The sequence below is a fragment of the Urocampus carinirostris genome, chromosome 2, assembly GCF_059441175.1.
Source record: "Urocampus carinirostris isolate Australia breed hairy pipefish chromosome 2, RoL_Ucar_1.0, whole genome shotgun sequence".
NCBI classification, from domain to species: domain Eukaryota; kingdom Metazoa; phylum Chordata; class Actinopteri; order Syngnathiformes; family Syngnathidae; genus Urocampus; species Urocampus carinirostris.
In genome coordinates this window covers 68248248-68254115 of record NC_142350.1, presented here as the reverse complement: position 1 = coordinate 68254115, position 5868 = coordinate 68248248, and positions in this window count along the sequence as shown.

Here is a 5868-nt window from a genome sequence, read left to right as displayed (position 1 = left end):
CATTCTAGAAAAAGGAACCTCTTTCAATTTTCTTTCCAATTCCTCAAAAGGAATTTTCTATCTGCGTGTAACAGTTTCCCTGACCTGGAATCGAACCCGGGCCACAGCAGTGAGAGTGCTGGATCCTAGCCACTAGACCACCAAGGACTTTAATAGAAAAAAGTTGACTGTCGTCAAACCCATTCTAGAAAAAGGAACCTCTTTCAATTTTCTTTCCAATTCCTCAAAAGGAATTTTCTATCTGCGTGTAACAGTTTCCCTGACCTGGAATCGAACCCGGGCCACAGCAGTGAGAGTGCTGGATCCTAGCCACTAGACCACCAAGGACTTTACTAGAAAAAAGTTGACTGTCGTCAAACCCATTCTAGAAAAAGGAACCTCTTTCAATTTTCTTTCCAATTCCTCAAAAGGAATTTTCTATCTGCGTGTAACAGTTTCCCTGGAATCGAACCCGGGCCACAGCAGTGAAAGTGCTGGATCCTAGCCACTAGACCACCAAGGACTTAACTAGAAAAAAGTTGACTGTCGTCAAACCCATTCTAGAAAAAGGAACCTCTTTCAATTTTCTTTCCAATTCCTCAAAAGGAATTTTCTATCTGCGTGTAACAGTTTCCCTGGAATCGAACCCGGGCCACAGCAGTGAAAGTGCTGGATCCTAGCCACTAGACCACCAAGGACTTTACTAGAAAAAAGTTGACTGTCGTCAAACCCAATCTAGAAAAGGAACCTCTTTCAATTTTCTTTCCAATTCCTCAAAAGGAATTTTCTATCTGCGTGTAACAGTTTCCCTGGAATCGAACCCGGGCCACAGCAGTGAAAGTGCTGGATCCTAGCCACTAGACCACCAAGGACTTTACTAGAAAAAAGTTGACTGTCGTCAAACCCAATCTAGAAAAGGAACCTCTTTCAATGCTTTCTCCAATAAGAATTTTCTGTCTTTCCGTCTATTATAATATCCCTGACCGGGAATCGAACCCGGGCCACAGCAGTGAGAGTGCTGGATCCTAGCCACTAGTCCATCAGGGACCGAACAGGACAAAAGTTGACTGTCGGAAAACCCATTCTAGAAAAAGGAACCTCTTTCAATTTTCTTTCCAATTCCTCAAAAGGAATTGTCTGTCTGTCTGTCTGTCTGTCTGTCTGTCTGTCTGTCTGTCTGTCTGTCTGTCTGTCTGTCTGTCTGTCTGTCTGTCTGTCTGTCTGTCTGTCTGTCTGTCTGTCTGTCTGTCTGTCTGTCTGTCTGTCTGTCTGTCTGTCTGTCTGTCTGTCTGTCTGTCTGTCTGTCTGTCTGTCTGTCTGTCTGTCTGTCTGTCTGTCTGTCTGTCTGTCTGTCTGTCTGTCTGTCTGTCTGTCTGTCTGTCTGTCTGTCTGTCTGTCTGTCTGTCTGTCTGTCTGTCTGTCTGTCTGTCTGTCTGTCTGTCTGTCTGTCTGTCTGTCTGTCTGTCTGTCTGTCTGTCTGTCTGTCTGTCTGTCTGTCTGTCTGTCTGTCTGTCTGTCTGTCTGTCTGTCTGTCTGTCTGTCTGTCTGTCTGTCTGTCTGTCTGTCTGTCTGTCTGTCTGTCTGTCTGTCTGTCTGTCTGTCTGTCTGTCTGTCTGTCTGTCTGTCTGTCTGTCTGTCTGTCTGTCTGTCTGTCTGTCTGTCTGTCTGTCTGTCTGTCTGTCTGTCTGTCATAGTTTCCCTGACTGGGAATCGAACCCAGGCCACAGCAGTGAAAGTGCTGGATCCTAGCCACTAGACCACCAAGGACTTTACTAGAAAAAAGTTGACTGTCGTCAAACCCAATCTAGAAAAGGAACCTCTTTCAATGCTTTCTCCAATAAGAATTTTCTGTCTTTCCGTCCCTGACCGGGAATCGAACCCGGGCCACAGCAGTGAGAGTGCTGGATCCTAGCCACTAGTCCATCAGGGACCGAACAGGACAAAAGTTGACTGTCGGAAAACCCATTCTAGAAAAAGGAACCTCTTTCAATTTTCTTTCCAATTCCTCAAAAGGAATTGTCTGTCTGTCTGTCTGTCTGTCTGTCTGTCTGTCTGTCTGTCTGTCTGTCTGTCTGTCTGTCTGTCTGTCTGTCTGTCTGTCTGTCTGTCTGTCTGTCTGTCTGTCTGTCTGTCTGTCTGTCTGTCTGTCTGTCTGTCTGTCTGTCTGTCTGTCATAGTTTCCCTGACTGGGAATCGAACCCAGGCCACAGCAGTGAAAGTGCTGGATCCTAGCCACTAGACCACCAAGGACTTTACTAGAAAAAAGTTGACTGTCGTCAAACCCAATCTAGAAAAGGAACCTCTTTCAATGCTTTCTCCAATAAGAATTTTCTGTCTTTCCGTCTATTATAATATCCCTGACCGGGAATCGAACCCGGGCCACAGCAGTGAGAGTGCTGGATCCTAGCCACTAGTCCATCAGGGACCGAACAGGACAAAAGTTGACTGTCGGAAAACCCATTCTAGAAAAAGGAACCTCTTTCAATTTTCTTTCCAATTCCTCAAAAGGAATTGTCTGTCTGTCTGTCTGTCTGTCTGTCTGTCTGTCTGTCTGTCTGTCTGTCTGTCTGTCTGTCTGTCTGTCTGTCTGTCTGTCTGTCTGTCTGTCTGTCTGTCTGTCTGTCTGTCTGTCTGTCTGTCTGTCTGTCTGTCTGTCTGTCTGTCTGTCTGTCTGTCTGTCTGTCTGTCTGTCTGTCTGTCTGTCTGTCTGTCTGTCTGTCTGTCTGTCTGTCTGTCTGTCTGTCTGTCTGTCTGTCTGTCTGTCTGTCTGTCTGTCTGTCTGTCTGTCTGTCTGTCTGTCTGTCTGTCTGTCTGTCTGTCTGTCTGTCTGTCTGTCTGTCTGTCTGTCTGTCTGTCTGTCTGTCTGTCTGTCTGTCTGTCTGTCTGTCTGTCTGTCTGTCTGTCTGTCTGTCTGTCTGTCTGTCTGTCTGTCTGTCTGTCTGTCTGTCTGTCTGTCTGTCTGTCTGTCTGTCTGTCTGTCTGTCTGTCTGTCTGTCTGTCTGTCTGTCTGTCTGTCTGTCTGTCTGTCTGTCTGTCTGTCTGTCTGTCTGTCTGTCTGTCTGTCTGTCTGTCTGTCTGTCTGTCTGTCTGTCTGTCTGTCTGTCTGTCTGTCTGTCTGTCTGTCTGTCTGTCTGTCTGTCTGTCTGTCTGTCTGTCTGTCTGTCTGTCTGTCTGTCTGTCTGTCTGTCTGTCTGTCTGTCTGTCTGTCTGTCTGTCTGTCTGTCTGTCTGTCTGTCTGTCTGTCTGTCTGTCTGTCTGTCTGTCTGTCTGTCTGTCTGTCTGTCTGTCTGTCTGTCTGTCTGTCTGTCTGTCTGTCTGTCTGTCTGTCTGTCTGTCTGTCTGTCTGTCTGTCTGTCTGTCTGTCTGTCTGTCTGTCTGTCTGTCTGTCTGTCTGTCTGTCTGTCTGTCTGTCTGTCTGTCTGTCTGTCTGTCTGTCTGTCTGTCTGTCTGTCTGTCTGTCTGTCTGTCTGTCTGTCTGTCTGTCTGTCTGTCTGTCTGTCTGTCTGTCTGTCTGTCTGTCTGTCTGTCTGTCTGTCTGTCTGTCTGTCTGTCTGTCTGTCTGTCTGTCTGTCTGTCTGTCTGTCTGTCTGTCTGTCTGTCTGTCTGTCTGTCTGTCTGTCTGTCTGTCTGTCTGTCTGTCTGTCTGTCTGTCTGTCTGTCTGTCTGTCTGTCTGTCTGTCTGTCTGTCTGTCTGTCTGTCTGTCTGTCTGTCTGTCTGTCTGTCTGTCTGTCTGTCTGTCTGTCTGTCTGTCTGTCTGTCTGTCTGTCTGTCTGTCTGTCTGTCTGTCTGTCTGTCTGTCTGTCTGTCTGTCTGTCTGTCTGTCTGTCTGTCTGTCTGTCTGTCTGTCTGTCTGTCTGTCTGTCTGTCTGTCTGTCTGTCTGTCTGTCTGTCTGTCTGTCTGTCTGTCTGTCTGTCTGTCTGTCTGTCTGTCTGTCTGTCTGTCTGTCTGTCTGTCTGTCTGTCTGTCTGTCTGTCTGTCTGTCTGTCTGTCTGTCTGTCTGTCTGTCTGTCTGTCTGTCTGTCTGTCTGTCTGTCTGTCTGTCTGTCTGTCTGTCTGTCTGTCTGTCTGTCTGTCTGTCTGTCTGTCTGTCTGTCTGTCTGTCTGTCTGTCTGTCTGTCTGTCTGTCTGTCTGTCTGTCTGTCTGTCTGTCTGTCTGTCTGTCTGTCTGTCTGTCTGTCTGTCTGTCTGTCTGTCTGTCTGTCTGTCTGTCTGTCTGTCTGTCTGTCTGTCTGTCTGTCTGTCTGTCTGTCTGTCTGTCTGTCTGTCTGTCTGTCTGTCTGTCTGTCTGTCTGTCTGTCTGTCTGTCTGTCTGTCTGTCTGTCTGTCTGTCTGTCTGTCTGTCTGTCTGTCTGTCTGTCTGTCTGTCTGTCTGTCTGTCTGTCTGTCTGTCTGTCTGTCTGTCTGTCTGTCTGTCTGTCTGTCTGTCTGTCTGTCTGTCTGTCTGTCTGTCTGTCTGTCTGTCTGTCTGTCTGTCTGTCTGTCTGTCTGTCTGTCTGTCTGTCTGTCTGTCTGTCTGTCTGTCTGTCTGTCTGTCTGTCTGTCTGTCTGTCTGTCTGTCTGTCTGTCTGTCTGTCTGTCTGTCTGTCTGTCTGTCTGTCTGTCTGTCTGTCTGTCTGTCTGTCTGTCTGTCTGTCTGTCTGTCTGTCTGTCTGTCTGTCTGTCTGTCTGTCTGTCTGTCTGTCTGTCTGTCTGTCTGTCTGTCTGTCTGTCTGTCTGTCTGTCTGTCTGTCTGTCTGTCTGTCTGTCTGTCTGTCTGTCTGTCTGTCTGTCTGTCTGTCTGTCTGTCTGTCTGTCTGTCTGTCTGTCTGTCTGTCTGTCTGTCTGTCTGTCTGTCTGTCTGTCTGTCTGTCTGTCTGTCTGTCTGTCTGTCTGTCTGTCTGTCTGTCTGTCTGTCTGTCTGTCTGTCTGTCTGTCTGTCTGTCTGTCTGTCTGTCTGTCTGTCTGTCTGTCTGTCTGTCTGTCTGTCTGTCTGTCTGTCTGTCTGTCTGTCTGTCTGTCTGTCTGTCTGTCTGTCTGTCTGTCTGTCTGTCTGTCTGTCTGTCTGTCTGTCTGTCTGTCTGTCTGTCTGTCTGTCTGTCTGTCTGTCTGTCTGTCTGTCTGTCTGTCTGTCTGTCTGTCTGTCTGTCTGTCTGTCTGTCTGTCTGTCTGTCTGTCTGTCTGTCTGTCTGTCTGTCTGTCTGTCTGTCTGTCTGTCTGTCTGTCATAGTTTCCCTGACTGGGAATCGAACCCAGGCCACAGCAGTGAAAGTGCTGGATCCTAGCCACTAGACCACCAAGGACTTTAATAGAAAAAAGTTGACTGTCGTCAAACCCATTCTAGAAAAAGGAACCTCTTTCAATTTTCTTTCCAATTCCTCAAAAGGAATTTTCTATCTGCGTGTAACAGTTTCCCTGACCTGGAATCGAACCCGGGCCACAGCAGTGAGAGTGCTGGATCCTAGCCACTAGACCACCAAGGACTTTAATAGAAAAAAGTTGACTGTCGTCAAACCCATTCTAGAAAAAGGAACCTCTTTCAATTTTCTTTCCAATTCCTCAAAAGGAATTTTCTATCTGCGTGTAACAGTTTCCCTGACCTGGAATCGAACCCGGGCCACAGCAGTGAGAGTGCTGGATCCTAGCCACTAGACCACCAAGGACTTTACTAGAAAAAAGTTGACTGTCGTCAAACCCATTCTAGAAAAAGGAACCTCTTTCAATTTTCTTTCCAATTCCTCAAAAGGAATTTTCTATCTGCGTGTAACAGTTTCCCTGGAATCGAACCCGGGCCACAGCAGTGAAAGTGCTGGATCCTAGCCACTAGACCACCAAGGACTTAACTAGAAAAAAGTTGACTGTCGTCAAACCCATTCTAGAAAAAGGAACCTCTTTCAATTTTCTTTCCAAT